This window comes from Ammospiza nelsoni, chromosome 5, assembly GCF_027579445.1.
Source record: "Ammospiza nelsoni isolate bAmmNel1 chromosome 5, bAmmNel1.pri, whole genome shotgun sequence".
Classification (NCBI taxonomy): domain Eukaryota; kingdom Metazoa; phylum Chordata; class Aves; order Passeriformes; family Passerellidae; genus Ammospiza; species Ammospiza nelsoni.
In genome coordinates, this window is record NC_080637.1 from 15,719,875 (window position 1) to 15,734,946 (window position 15,072).

The 15,072-nt window shown below is 44.1% G+C and overlaps 1 protein-coding gene across 1 annotated transcript in view; it reads right to left on the reverse strand.

The window, feature by feature from the left end:
- Positions 1–15,072, reverse strand: part of CELSR1 (cadherin EGF LAG seven-pass G-type receptor 1) — a 165,163-nt gene that overhangs the window by 50,148 nt on the left and 99,943 nt on the right. The gene's annotated exons all lie outside the window — the stretch shown is intronic.

Sequence of the window (15,072 nt, forward strand, 5' to 3'; positions counted from 1 at the left end):
AAGCCTTCCCTTCCAAAATTAAAATGTTTACGTTCTGGGTGCTACTTCTATTCATTCAGAGGAATGATTCGATTAACATTTATGTTCTTGTGCTTCACTGAAATAATCTATTGTTTCTTACATGGAAGCCTTGACAAAGGCAGGGTATTTATTCCCTCAGCAGGGGGGATCTGCCCAATGTTAATCATGATTGCAACCTGATGAGACTCAGCACTTTGCAGCTGCTCCTTCACAGTCACTAGCTGCAGTAGAAAATTGATTTTTTTCTACTTTTATTTAACATAGAAACTGAAAAGTGTTTCTCTAGATGTTGATTGCTCATTGCAGTAAAGATCTCTGGTATCTCTTGGGCTCTGATGACCACACAGAACCATGAAGAAAGGGAATATTGCAGTGAATGTAAAGAAATGTATTGGCAGTTCAAACCATACTTAGTTCAAACACAAGGTAATTTGCTGACCATGTTAAAAGTCTCATTTGACAGAATTTGACAGATTTTTCCCAAAATGCAAGAATATGTTACTGGGAAAGGAAAGAGATATTTTCAGACTGAATTAATAGGATGAGATCTCAAAATATGTGTCAAGTATTCATCTTCTCAACAGCTAATACAGGGAATGCTTTATAATTGAAATAATGGAAGTAAATAAAAGACTTTGTCAGAGAAAGCCCAAGTTAAGAGCTCCTTCAGCAATGAATCATGGAACAGATTTTATTCATTAAATACTTTGATTAATGTTAAATATAGGTTACTGATGATGCAAAGGATATTTAGAGTATCATGCATTAAAAAAAAAATCACTTTGAATAGTTGCATGCAAGAAAAACAATTAATGCCACAACATGAAACTTGGATCTGATGACAAAATTCCTGCTGCAGACTCTGAAACTCTCAGCACTAAATGATGAAAAATAATAAAGCAACCCTACTAATTAACTACAAAACAATGAGGAACCATGGTGAGATTGAAAGGTTAAAAAGGCAACACAACACTGGGCTGTTGCACAGATGCATATGAGGAAAGTTTCATAACACTGAACAGGATGGAATATTTGGGCAGTTTTGTTTTCATTTACTAAAAATACCTTCCAATTACAGCAGGTGCACAGAACAGCAGCCAGAGCAAGTTTACCATATCAAACAGGCAAAATGGACTTGGCAGGTTTAGCCTAGCAAAGTAAAGGCTAGAGAAGAGTTTTGGAAATAAGATGCCGTCACTGTAGTGCACACAGTTTAAGAATAAAGGGGTATAAGATGCCCATGAGTAATGTAGGCTGGTAATCACCAAAGAATGCTCAGCCATAGGAGAGATCATTGTTGGGAAAGTAGCAGGGCTGAAAATGATTTTAAAAAACTTTATTTGTTTATGATTATAGAAGTCCATTTTAGCAGAGGACTGGCCCATGTTTGAAAGAAAATGAATGACAGTGAGTAGTACTTGGAAAATGCACCAGAAAGTGAATTGCCAACACTACATGACAGCACACACATTCACACTTCAAGCATGATCTTTGCCTCAATGAAATCCTACTGAAGCAAGACTGATCCCTAACAGTAGGAACAGCTAACACTAACCAGCATTAATTCACACTATTATTTTCTGGAAATATGTTCAAGGAGTTAAAAGGCAGACTTTCATCTGGGTACTTAGCAGTCCTTTCTGCCTGTCAGACCCATCTCCTGAAAGACATGCTACCCGAAAGGCAAGTTTCATTAGCTGTGCCAATTCTGCACTCATGAGTAAATGTGCAATGTGGTGTACAGGAATTTACCAGCATGACCTCCATTAATAGTAATGCAAGTCATGTAACAGAGTTCCTGCTCATGGAGCTGAAAATTTACCTTTCGCTGCCTAACCCTAAAGGCTGCTTTTTCAGTTAGTGCTTCTCCAGAAAGAAGCTGGGATTCAAATTTCAAAGACCACATGCTGTAACACTGAGTAGCAAGAAGAGGTACCAAACAGTGCCAGAGAGAAAACCTGGTCTCCCTTAAACAAACTATGAAAGAAGTGCATTATTCCAGGACTCAAATGAAAGGAAGAAAAAGCAGCCCTGAGTGTTGCAGTGTTTTATCACCATCACATGATGATTCCTCAAACATTCTGTGCATCCCATAATGAAATTCATTTTGCTTGTTATACTGACTCTTATATTTTTATGTTATAGTCACATATAGGGTCACCTGGAGAAAAGAAATAGTCCTGTCTTAGGATCAATATGGGGCAGCATAAGTCCCCTACCTTTTTCTCCATCTGTAAACGAAAATTAACCATATTTATGTTCCTCAAAAGATGACAATTAGTACCTAAAACTGTAAACAATGTAATGAAACTTGAATTCGCCTCACTGAGCTTTCATGCAGATCACTTGTTCTGATCTGTGAGTGACAATCTCCCATCTCATGTCTAACCCATGATGTTCACCTTTGCCCAGAGAGAGTCACAGGCAAAATGTGACTACAGGAATGACAGCCTCCTAGGATGTATTTTGAAAACTGCAGCTCCCTTTCTGACCATAGCAGAGGTTACAGTGAGACTCATCTACTGTCTCAGCAGTGACCTGGAGGAGTGACCTCCTTGAGCCACAACAGGGTATGGAACTCCCTTTGGCCACCTGTAGTGACTTTTTAAGGCTGCAGAGAGAGAACACCACTGTGGAGGTATTCTCCTAGTGATGCCAAATCTGATTTTTGTGAAACTCAGTTACAGGGCAATGTTTAGACTTCTCCCCATAAATTCAACAGTAAGAAAGACATGTAGCTTCTCCCAGGTGAAAAACCCTGAGAAGCTTAATCTGTGAACTTGTGTTTTACAAGTGGAGACCAGACAGAGGAGAGAAAGTCATCAAAACATCTGTTTATAGTTTGCAAATCCACTGCACAAATCCACTGTGATTACACTTAGAACATCAGAGGTGGATATTCTCATGTGGCTCAGTTTCGTTTGGGTTCTCTATTATGTTTAAGTAAATATTTAAACTGTGAGAGCCCACACAGTTACTTATTAGAGACACAGCTGGTGTAACGATGCACAGTGAATGGAAAAGACATACAGATCCACAGACAATGAGAGCCCTTGTCCTAAACACTTAACCCTTGTACTTTAGATCATATGTCCTACTGTTTCCAAGTCAGGATGCAAAACCGTTGAAGAGGTTTAAGTAAGTAGTCCAATCCTAGGCAGACTTATTTTAAATTAAAGCAGATGAGATAGTATCTGTACATGTAATAATAATACTGCAAAGTTCAAATGTTTGTTTAATCAGCAGCAGTGGTGACACTCAGATTCCTAGATCTCACCCTTTTATTAGTTAATCTGCAAGATAATAGCCTGTTCCAGAGGTCTCACAAACATTTCCTCCACCAGACAACTTTTTTCCAGCTTCCACTCCTAGATAAAAACTTGCCACTTGACTCTTCTCACAGATGGGAAGAGGGAGAGTGGTTTTGGTCAGCCATCAGAGAGTGCTCCAACATAAGGGATATTCCCTGAGCTCAGGCTGAAAGCTGTGCTCTCCAGCTCAAATCTCAGCCAGAAGGTCTTCCTCCTGCTTCAGCCACCCCATTGAGTCTTTTGAAGCAGCTGAGGAGATGATTCAGCAGCAGACTGTAAGTATGGCCAAGACTTAGAAAATGCAAACCAGTACTGCCTGCAGATGAGACACTATGTACCTTGTTACACTTGGCACCAGGAGGAAACCCAATTTCTTGCGAGTCAGATGTTGCATATTGTAAATTCTGCATTTTCTCAGCTCACTGTACACATTAAAAATATATTTATTTTAGACAGTCAGTCTTCTTGCACAATGCTTTGCATGGCATAGCTTAATATTCAGAGCTTGGCTTGTTTGTCTTTTTAATAAGTGTAAGAAGAAAAGCCATCCTGAAGTCAGTGCCAGCCTTTCAGTAATTCCAAGAGTTTGCTTACCAGACAGTAAGTTACCCTTCTGTTTTTGTTAATTAGTAGCTAATGATTTATTGGCCTTTTGGAGTGGTTAAAGGTTAAAAAGAATCTGTTTCCTAGTTATTTTTTTTAACACTCTCCTCTTCATTGTTAATGCGCTGGTTCAGACCCCACCACCCACAAAACTGCTGGGTGGAAAATGCCTTAGACCTTTTGGGGCTCTTTGCTTTTTAACACTTCCAGCTACAATAATAACAGGGGGAAATGGAGTAAATGGCACAGGGTCCTGCTGGGGGGGCATTGCAGTGAGTGGCGCAGGGTCCCGCTGGGGGCACTGCAGTGAGTGGCACAGGGTCCCGCTGGGGGCATTGCAGTGAGTGGCACAGGGTCCTGCTGGAGACATTGGGGCAGCTGGCACAGGGTCCTGCTGGGGGCACTGCAGTGAGTGGCACAGGGTCCTGCTGGAGGCATTGGGGCAGCTGGCACAGGGTCCCGCTGGGGGCATTGCAGTGAGTGGCACAGGGTCCTGCTGGGGGCACTGCAGTGAGGGGCACTGGCTGGAGGCTGCTGCTGCTCGGGCTGCAGCCTTGTCGGGTCCCTGCCCGGCTCCCTGGCCCTCATTAGGCCGCCTGCCAGCCCCGGCTGCTTCGTTAACCCGCCGGCCTCTGCTCCCCTCGGCCGCGGGGAAGGGAGGAGCCCCCGCCATTCCCAGGCGATGCTGTGCTGCTTCAGTGCTCAAAAAGCTCATTAAGGGCCCATGGCAGCAGTGTCTCCCTGCACAAGCTGCCGCAGCCCAGCCCCCCAGCAAGGAAAATAAATAAATAAACAGGAAAAAATAAACAGGGACAGCACACTGCTCACAGTCCTGTGGGGAGAGACTAGGAAATGCCAGAGGAGCTTAGCATGGACTTGCAGACCACGCTGATCAATCAGGAAACTCCAAATCAGGCCAGATTACAGAAACCAATAACGTTAATCTTTGTTTTCTAGAGTTTCCCCTTGCAGATTTCCAGAGTACCTTGAAGATAGGTGGTGTGAAGAACAGATCCTGATTAGTCACCAGGGAAAGGCAGGACAAGTCATTTCACATAACCCCCTTACTCCTTTGATGTATGTATCCCCTTTATTCACTGAATATTTTAATGGCATTTCTCTATACAAATTTGACTCAAGTCTGTACAGAAACACGAGAGCTTGTGACAGTGAAAAGGAAAGCCAAAGAGCTTCCCATCAGTGAGTAAAAAATGCAAATCCTGAAAAGTCATCAGACCAGTTTCTTTTCCTAGAGAAACGCCCTGCAACACCAATCATCAGGATCTGGGCTGGCCCACAAAGTCAAGCGAGTTTTAGTGGCCTGATTTTTTATCTCCTTTAGGGCTGCATCCAGAGGCTAAACTTTGATATTCAAAGCAGGAGGTTTCAGCACAGCTATGAGACCTGGCACTAGTGAAGGGCACTGCCCAAGTTGCTGCTGCTCTTCCAATGCTGGGGCAGAGATGGGGAGCAGCCCCTCCTGTCACAACATGTGGCAGTGGCACAGCAGGGCTGTGAAAAGCCATGGTTACAGAGACATGACATCCAGATATGCTCCTTGCCTCTACAGCATGACCAGGATCTTCACAAATATCATCCAGCTTCTGCAAAGGGTATATTCTTAGTTCTGACTAATTGTGGCAAGGGCTGCTGTAGTGCTGATGGGAAGATGAGTTTTCCCTGTCTGCAAATGGAAATTTTATCCTCAAATGTGTGTTCCCAGATGCTTCTCAGCTCTTTGAGGCTGAATCAGTGACACAGCAAGACAGACCTGTTTTGGCTGTCAAGAGACCATTCTCTCCTCAGGACAACATTCAGTTTTCCATGTGTCAGACGGCACTTACCACAGTGCCCTGCTCCTGTGGGTGCCCTGTCCTTCCTCTGCAGCCCTTTCCTCATGCTGAAATGTCCCTGTGGCTGATGTCCCTTCTCCTTGACCTTTCCTGCCCTCTGAACCCTTTTTCTGTCTATTTTGCTGTCTCACTCTCTTTCCACCAACAAGGATGTTCTCCAGCACCTTTGAAGAAAGAAGAACATATCCTGGGAAAGAAGAACATATCCTTTGATGCTGGAAGAGCCCTCTTGTCCTCCCTCCCCGGCTGTCCTCTTCCAGTTCAGCAAATCCTTCTCCCTCTGCCACTTGTCCCTGTTTACCTGCCAAAGAACAATTCTGAAATATTTTTTGCTTTATATAAATCTTGTAATTTCTATGACATATTTTTGCATCCAGAATGTCAATGGGGCTGCTCTCAGAGCCCAAGAAATACCTGTGACACTTATGCACAGCAACTAACCCCTTTCTGGACAAATCCCTGGTGACACCTTGCCAAGCAAACTGCTCTTAGTGTGGGTAATGGAGTCACATTTCAGCCTGTAACATCCAGGAATCCCACACTTTTCCATGGGCTCATTCCCTATCCCCTTGGCTGGATCTTTGTGAGGGTCTCCTGGCACACAAAGACTTCTGCAAGGCCAGGTAACTGCAAAGTGCTGCTTCCTCTCACTACACAGACAGATACAAAATACCTGAAAAGTTACCGCAAATCAGTAAGCTACTGTAATTTACTACATGATTTAATTGTGATAACAGTGCACTTCAAAGAACTCGCACCAAATTCCTGAGGTGCCATTCCAATGACTCCGTGGCTTTGAGCAAGGCCTTGCCAGGCTGGGCTGCAGAGCACAACCTTCAAGCACTGTCCTCAGGGCCTTACGGTGAGTCAAGGACCATTCAGATTATGCCAGGTCTCATGGAGATCCCAAAAATCACCATTCTGGGAGGTGCCACTAAATGTCTTGGGATTTTTGCAGTGCAGAGGTGTCAGAGGGCTTGAGCAAACTGGGCTCAGGAGCATCTCTGGGTGCCAGGTTCCCCAGCATGACTGAGAGCTCCCCACCAGGAGGAAAACCACACAGCTGACACCCAGTTCAGACAGGGGGTGCATGCCCTACATGGGCACAAAAATTAAACCTTTAAAACCTGGGTGATGTGAGAAGAGTAAGCACTGAACAGCCTTGACAAAGATGAGGCTTCCAAAAGAGGAGGGACTCAGGCTGGTTTTGCTAAGACACGGTCCCTTACTGTGCAGGTGTTTTCTGAAAAGTTACTGTTTGTGTTTGCATATAAAATCACCACCACAACAATCAGTGTTTTTCAGGTGGTGTTTGCAAACTCTGTGAGAGCAACAGCTCCAAAAAGTAGGCGGGGGAGAGAACAAGCCAGGCACTGGGTACATGGCTTTCCCTCCCTTCCCCAGTCCCAGAGATTTCTCAAAGCTGTCACAGAGCTGAGCTACTCAGGGCTGGGGAGCAGGTCACACTTTACATCTCAATGACCTCCACATGACTTTCACTGCTTTACACTTTAATTTCCCGAGACACAGATTTAGAGGTGAGTTATTTGTTATTTTGTGTCAAGACAATGGAATGTCGCTCCACAGCCAAATCCTGATTTCCTTTCCCAGATATCAATCACTTCACACTTACCCTCCACCAGAAAAAAAAAAAAAAAGCAAACAAAACACCAACAAAAACAATTACTAATTGAAATCCACATGAATAAATGTCGGTGGAATTGCAGGGAGGGACTTTTAAAGTCCAGGCTCACATATCTTTGTTCTACAAGGGCAGATCAGCTGCCCACCCCCCATCCCTTTACACCCACTAACACCTGCAAGGGCTCCACAACCAGCCAGAGCAAGAAAAAGTAAATATTAGCCAGGCAGCCCTCCAGTGCTTTTCAGGAGATGTTAGGAATGTAAATGGTTGCCATAGGCCAGACCAAAGTCCCACTGAGGGAGTGGTAGATGCTGTGCAAGTGTGTAAGAACAGGGCAAATGTGCAGCAACAATTCTGCTCCCTCTGAGCTTTCCACCTGCAATACTGCAGGCTGGAACTCAAGACAGGCTTTCACAGGATTCTGTCACATTTTTTGAATCTATGGGACTCATGTTCTCATCTAATCAGTCTTTTGCTTTATACAACCACAGAATATAACCCAGTGAGTCCTGCTCAACAGCACCCAAGCGAAAATGTTTCTTTAGAAAGTGAAATACTGACTTGATTTAAGGATTTCAGAGGACAGCAAGAACATCAGAACTGTGGGCAGGTATATTAATTCTAATCAGAATCTGTCCAGGTTCAGTTTCTGTACAGCAAATCTATGGTCTTACCTAGAGGAGGACTTTCATTGATGATCCTCTTTGGGTGGAAGAGGATGAATTTGACCTCAGCAAGGATGTGAGTGTATGAATCATGAGCCAGAAAACCAGGAAATGACTCATAAAAGGAACTATTTTTTTCTGAGATTACCTTTTCTCATGGCATTTTAAAAATTGAGTTCTGAGCATGTGGGAAATGATATCTTTTGCATTCAGACACAAAGAACATATTTTATGTGTTTGACTAGAGCAACATTCTGAACTTCAAATGTAAAATGCAGAATGCATTCAGTAATGAAAATCTAAATTTCTTTCCTTCCTCTACCTGCTTGCAATTTTAATTGCTAGGGTTTTTTAAGTGGCCATGCCCAGTAGCACCAAAAATACAGATCAGTAATACAAATGCATAGCTACAAATTCCTCATACATATTGTACAGGAGCCTCCAGCACTACCTACCACATCTTTCACCAGTATACAAGCCTACCCACCAAAAAGGACAATAATCTGCTGATACAGCAACTTCTGTTCTTGTAAGAAAGTTGTAAAAAACTTCATAACCTGCTTCTGGCTAACCACCTTGGTATTCCAGTCAAATTTCCTTACCCTCTTGAGCTGAGAACTAAATTAAACATTAATGTCTCTCAGGACGCTGCTTAAAAAAATTGGTTGTGGCTAGAAAAGAAAGTGACTTTTACACTTGAAATGCTTTTTTTTCATGTAAAGCTGAAGAAACCCTGTGAAGAAACCCTTTCTCTATGAAGATCAGGCCCCCCAGTTACATGGGTAAGTACAGCTAAATCCTCAAAAACATGAGCTAATGAACTGACTGTGGTCATGCTCCCTGTGGTTTTGGTGTCCTGCAGGCTTCCCTGTGCATAAGCCATGGCAGAACTTTTGATCCCATGAAAATGCCATAGAAGGAAAGGCATCCAGCACACATTGATGATCTGTGAGGTGTACCATCCACACTGGATGTTAGCACCATCCACCACCTTGCTGTAGCATCACTGGCCTCTAGACCCTGCTGCACATCCTGCTGTTAAACAATTCACAATGAGATGGGTGATAAGGGAATGATAACATTGGAAGAAATATGGTTAAATCTTAAGTAAGAATATGTGGTTTCTTTTAAGAGGAAGCACTATGTTGTAATGTGCTGCCTTGCACACTTAGGAGAGCTTTTAAAAGATCTATTGGCATTTCTTAGAAATACCATGAATTTAGGTTTTGAAATGCCACAAAATTCTATTTCCTTCTGGAAAAATATGCTCAGAGAAGTAGGGTGCTCCTAATTGAATAACATTTTCAGTATTTCCAGTACCTATCCACCTCCAGGTCTGCTTGACATGGCAATTACTGTTCTGCATTTTTCTTTATCAGACAATGCCAAGCAATGCTGGAGCAGGTCTGTGTCAATCACAAATGCTGTAAACACAATATGTCAATCTGAGCCAGCAAAATCCAAACTCTGGCAGTGCCACATCTGATCAACAGTGGCATTACCATAATCTTCAACAACTGCATTGTTTGTTTAGAAAATCTCCCTCAATCCCTTAACAAATTAGTCTGGGAGCCACCAAGAGGATTAACTTCAAAAATTCTCCCTCAGATCACAATTAAATCTGCTCCGATGTCACCAGTGATAGACATCTGCACAAGTCATACCCAAACGTTATTGCTAATTGTTTTTCCAGTTATTTGACTTCTGTTGGGGTCTGTCTGTCTTTTCCAACCAGGTTAAAAAACTCAGCACTCAGCTGGGCAATCCTGCTCTGGTGTGAGAGGTGCTGCCCAGCGCAAGGGGCAATACCAAATACCAATCTAAGAATTTAATCACCAACCACTTTTCCTGACCGCTCAAATTCAGAGGTAAACGATACTGGGTGGTGTCTTGGATACTGTGAGGGCAGTGTCTTGCACCCAGGGTCCAATGACAAAGTTATGCCTAGCTGGTGGCAGCTATGTGGCTTTTCTCCAAGGAGCTGGCAATCCCTATTGAGCTGCAGGCATGTGCCTGCCTCATAAATCACCCACAGTGCTGGCAGCGCCTTGGCAGGCTCAGCAGGGAGACCAAGAGCTGAGCAAACAAGGTGTTTGTGCTGGAAAGCTCACACGAGGTGGGAGTGGGGTGGCACAGGGAAGCCTGTGCTGAGCTACTGCCTGGTTCTGCCTGCTGGTCCTGGGGCAACAGTGCTGAGAACCCAGTCTAACAAGGATTGGTTCCCTTTACAGGAAAGAGAGCAGCAATCAGTGCCATCCTTGTCTTTTGGCACAATTGTCACAGTCTGAGTTTCACTACAATGTTGTAGTGAAAGGCACTCTGCCTTTTTTTTTTTTCAAGGCAAAGTGACAAAATCAATTGTCAGTGTTGGATACAGAATATATTTCCATAACAGGCAAATTTGCCATCATCAGAGGAGGTCTGTGTTTTCAGAAGGAAACAAGATAACCTATCTGTCAGCTCCAAAGGCACCTCGTGCAGAGCATGTGTGCCAGAGGCAGCAGGGTCTGTGCTTGTCTCTGCAGCACTGTCACAGGTTGCTGCACTCATCCCACCCTACTGAAAACAAATTGCTGCATTAACCTCTCCAGCACAGAGCTGCACCCCTCCCACTGCCTGCACTGCCTGTGCCACCTGTGCTTCTGCCCTTGTATTAAAAGGCACCTCCTGCCTGCCCTTATCAGGGGACTGCAAGCGGCCACCAAGCTTCAGCTGCCCACGAGTACAACAACACACAGCCCTACAGATCTTGATTTTTGGGGTATAACTGTGTCATCCCCTCTTAGTGATAGGTGGCTGCATGAAACTTGCTCTCAGCTGGCTCCTGGGTGGGAGAACAGGGGTGGACCTGAGTTTTAAAATAAAAGTTTTGTGTACACATCCTCAAGTTGTTCAGCAGTGCTCTGCCTCTGGCCACTGTTTGGCAGCTGTGTGACACGAGCTCCCAGAATCAGAACAGAGGCTCTAGTAAAACAAAGGCAGTGATGAATGTTAGAGATTTGCTGTAAAGATAATCCTGAAGATAATTCTGCCAACGAGTGGCAGACATAAGGCATGCAAGAGTATAAGCAATACAGGGGCTGTACAGGACTGTACTTTGCAACTGGTTGATTTTTCTGCTTCATTTAGAAAATGGGGGAATACATCCTTAGCTCCCCAGAAATGCAAAAACTCAGCAAACCCCAAACCCAGTAACCTTCCCTTTACATATCCAAGCTTGCCAGGTAAACATTGCAATTTTTATCTCAAGGTCTTTCCTCCTTATAGAGGAATTATAGAAAGTCTTTATCTGTTAAGCCCCACACAGCTGCTCACTCTCTTTCCCCACAAAAGGATGGGGGAGAGAATCAGAAGGGTAAAAGTGAGAAAATTTGTGGGTTGAGATAAAGACACTTTAATAGGTAAAGCAAAGGCTGTGCACACATGCAAAGCGAAACAAGGCATTCATTCACCACTTTCCATGGGCCCAAAAATGTTCAGTCATCCTCAGGAAAGCAGGGCTCTGTCACATGTAACAGCGACTTGGGAAGACAAATGTCATCACTGTGAACATCCCCCCATTCCTCCTTCTTCCCTTCAATCACATGGCATGGGGTTCCCCTCTGGGCAGCTGTCCTGCCTGTCCCCTCTCAGCTCCTTGTGCACCACCAGCCTCCTCACTGCTGGGCAGTCTGAGGAGCAGAAAAGTCCTTGACTTTGTGTAAGCCCTGCCCAGCAGCAACTCAAATGTCCCTGCATTGCCAACACTGCCTTCAGCACAAATACAAGACACAGCCCATATTAGCTACTGGGAAAAAACTTAACTTTACCCCAGCCAAACCCAGTACACTTGGGCATGACAAAAATTGCACATGGAGATGAAAAGTGTACATGGAGTGAAAGTGGGTGGTTCAGAACAGACCAGCAGATGCTTTTAAGAGCATCTCATTAAGAGCATTGACAGATACTATCTTCAGTTATGCTCTTAATTTATGCCTCTTTAAAGGACACCTATATTCACAGAACTTCCACATGACATTCCTCTTTCTGACCACCATATTGCCTGACTAGCCACAGGAACAGCATCATATGAAACCCTGACCTGGCCTGGAAATGCTTTTTTTCTTCCTGACTTTTCCTCCATGACCCTGCCCTTCCTTCTGCTTTATCCTAAGTCCTGAGCAGGTGCAGATAGGATCTGTTTCTCTGTTGTGAACAACTTCATCCCAAGTCTGCCTTAGCTGGCAGCACTCTCAAATCCACACCATCTTCAAGACCCTCAGCTGCCCACAGCTGGATCACAGCAAGGCACACAATCTCTGTCCAGCAGTGCTGGAGAGCCCCACACAGCTGGCATGAACAAATGGGGCACACTGAGGTGTCCCACTCAGATGGCATGAACAAATGGGGCTCACTGAGGTGTCCCAGACATGGAGCTGGTGGGTTTTGCCCAGAAGCCACCCCTGGCATCCACAGCCAGTCTGTGGCACTACTGGTGATCCATAGTATGGAGGATTTGTGGATGCAGACTTCAAAGAATCAGCTCTGTGGTGCTACACACAGCTGTGGGGGCATGGTAAATTAGCCCTTCAGGATCAGCTTTAGCCAAGGAGCCCCCAGGGGAGGGAGGGAGCTGCCTTCCCACCCACTCACTCACCTACTGAGCAAGCACAAGGGGAAAGCTGCTGTACCCACCTTATGGAAAATAAGATACAAGTGGGACTTGGCACTAAAACACAGGGTGTTCTGGCACTGTAAACAGCTTTCAGCCAGTGGATGAGGGATAAAACCTCCATGAGATGGGAAGGTACTGGTAAATTCTAGTGCATGAGTAGGCTGACAGCTAAATCTCTTCAGTATTAACTCAGTCTTCAGTGATATTCAAGCTGCAGCTTGCCCCGGATGAAGGCCAGTTAACTCAAGAGAAACCATTACTTACCACAGGCAGGAAATTTTTAAATTCATATGTGAGTCTAATAGAGAGCAATGCATCTCCTGTCCTTTGAATTCACAACACACTGAAGATCAACCCTAATCACCCTCACTTCTTTCAAGTTTATCTCTAACTGAAGAATTTGCCTGTTTTCTCTGCAGTTCTCTTCAGGCTAAGTGCAGGTCTGGGTTCTGCTGGTGGGAAGCACACAGGGATGAGAGTCAGCAGGTCCCTACTAACCATAATCACTCTGAAGGGGTGGGCTACTCCCAAGACAGCCAAGTATCTGAAACAAAACCCATGGCATGTCTCAATCAAAGACATTCAGGGAGGGAGAGAAAGAACAGCAGCTTACTACTGATTATCAGATATGAAAAGAAATCTCATCCCAGTAGTGGAGAAAGAATAACATTTGTCCTGAATAGCTCATCCTAGGAGACTGACACACCAGTACAGTGGAGACACTCTCCTAAGGACCCACCATCTTACACCTCCTGACCGTGGAAGTGGATCCCACCATAGGCACTGCCTAACAGCACACAGAAGTTGTTCCTTTTGTGAGTCACCCAGTGAGTCATTCAGGGCTTTGTTCACCCTATCCCCCAGAATTACTGCACTGCACATCAGACACTCACTAAGAGCTTGTTTCTATATGCTTTTCCCAGGTTTTCTGTCATTGAGGTAAAACTATCCTGTGCTCCCTTAAAGAGAGCACAAGGACCTTCTTCCTACAGAACAGTAACATCCTTAAGCAACTTGGATGTCATGTATGTATAAGTAACACATCATATACAGAGCATATAAATACAAATATACAGGTACATGCCCTCTATAATTAAAGGAACATGTCCATACTCAAAATATTTTTATGTTGTGCCAAATGATGAATTCTACCCTGAGGTAATGAGTCATGTAAAACATTACCATAGTTTGATGGTATATCTCAAATGCTGAACAGAACTGTGTTTCTATCAGGAATTTGGGAGACCGGCTTGAACTTTGCACTTAATTAAGAACACCACTCACTACAAGGTCCAGTAAAATCTGCTGTTACAGGTAATACCTACCTGTATGTACAATAAATGCCAGACAGTTCATATAATGCCATTGCTACTGAGCATCATCACCATCAAACACGGGTGTGCTCCTATTCCAAACAAGTACCAGCACAGCTAAACCTGGTCACTGTCACTCATGCTGCAGGCTCAGGAGAGCCAAAGGATGAGGACCAAACTCCATCAGAGGCTGACTATATTCTCATCACCTGGAGAGGAAGTACAGTACTGAGGCAAATAGGGCAGCTGACATTGCTGCTGCCCCTTACACCAGCTATCCTGTGGACAAGCAGCAGGCTGTTTCTACTATTTTAAAATCAGTTTTATTTACCAGGCTGAAATCTTCCCCCTCCTTCCACTTTTCCTTTCAAAATAACATTTTTAATTCCATTTCTTCTAAATTTCTTATCAATATATACCTCTTGAGAAAGCAGGTCATCCACAGGTTACCTTTAATTCAATACCTCCCATTGATTTTAATGGCTGCAAGATCAGGACCCCACTAAATAATGTGTTTGAGCTATCAGAGTCAGCAAGTGGCTTTCCTGACTGTCTTCCCCCACTGTCAGCAAACATCTACAATGGCAAGTAACAGGTAAACTGATACCTTGCTACTGGGAAGCTGAAAAACTTCTAACACAGAACTGAAACCAGATAATGGTTATAAAACACTCCTAGTTCACTTCTGCTGTCTTATAACTTCTAACTCCTCCCCCTTGATGTCTTCCCTTCCAGAAATTCAATACAGAGCCAACACTTAGTACAAGTTCCATGTGCTTCCCTCAGGCACTTCTGCTGAACCCAGCTGGTTTCTTCCAATGAAGGGAGCATCCATTTCCATCACTACACAGTAAATAAAATGACATCGCTTCCCTTCCTCTGATACAATCTGCTCCCTTACTGCATTGTTTTACAGTGCTGGCACACAGCAGGGTTAGTAAGAAAGCATCAAATACTTGAACTGACAGAGAACTGCTTTGATGCCTCTCTGTAAACACAGTGCAGCA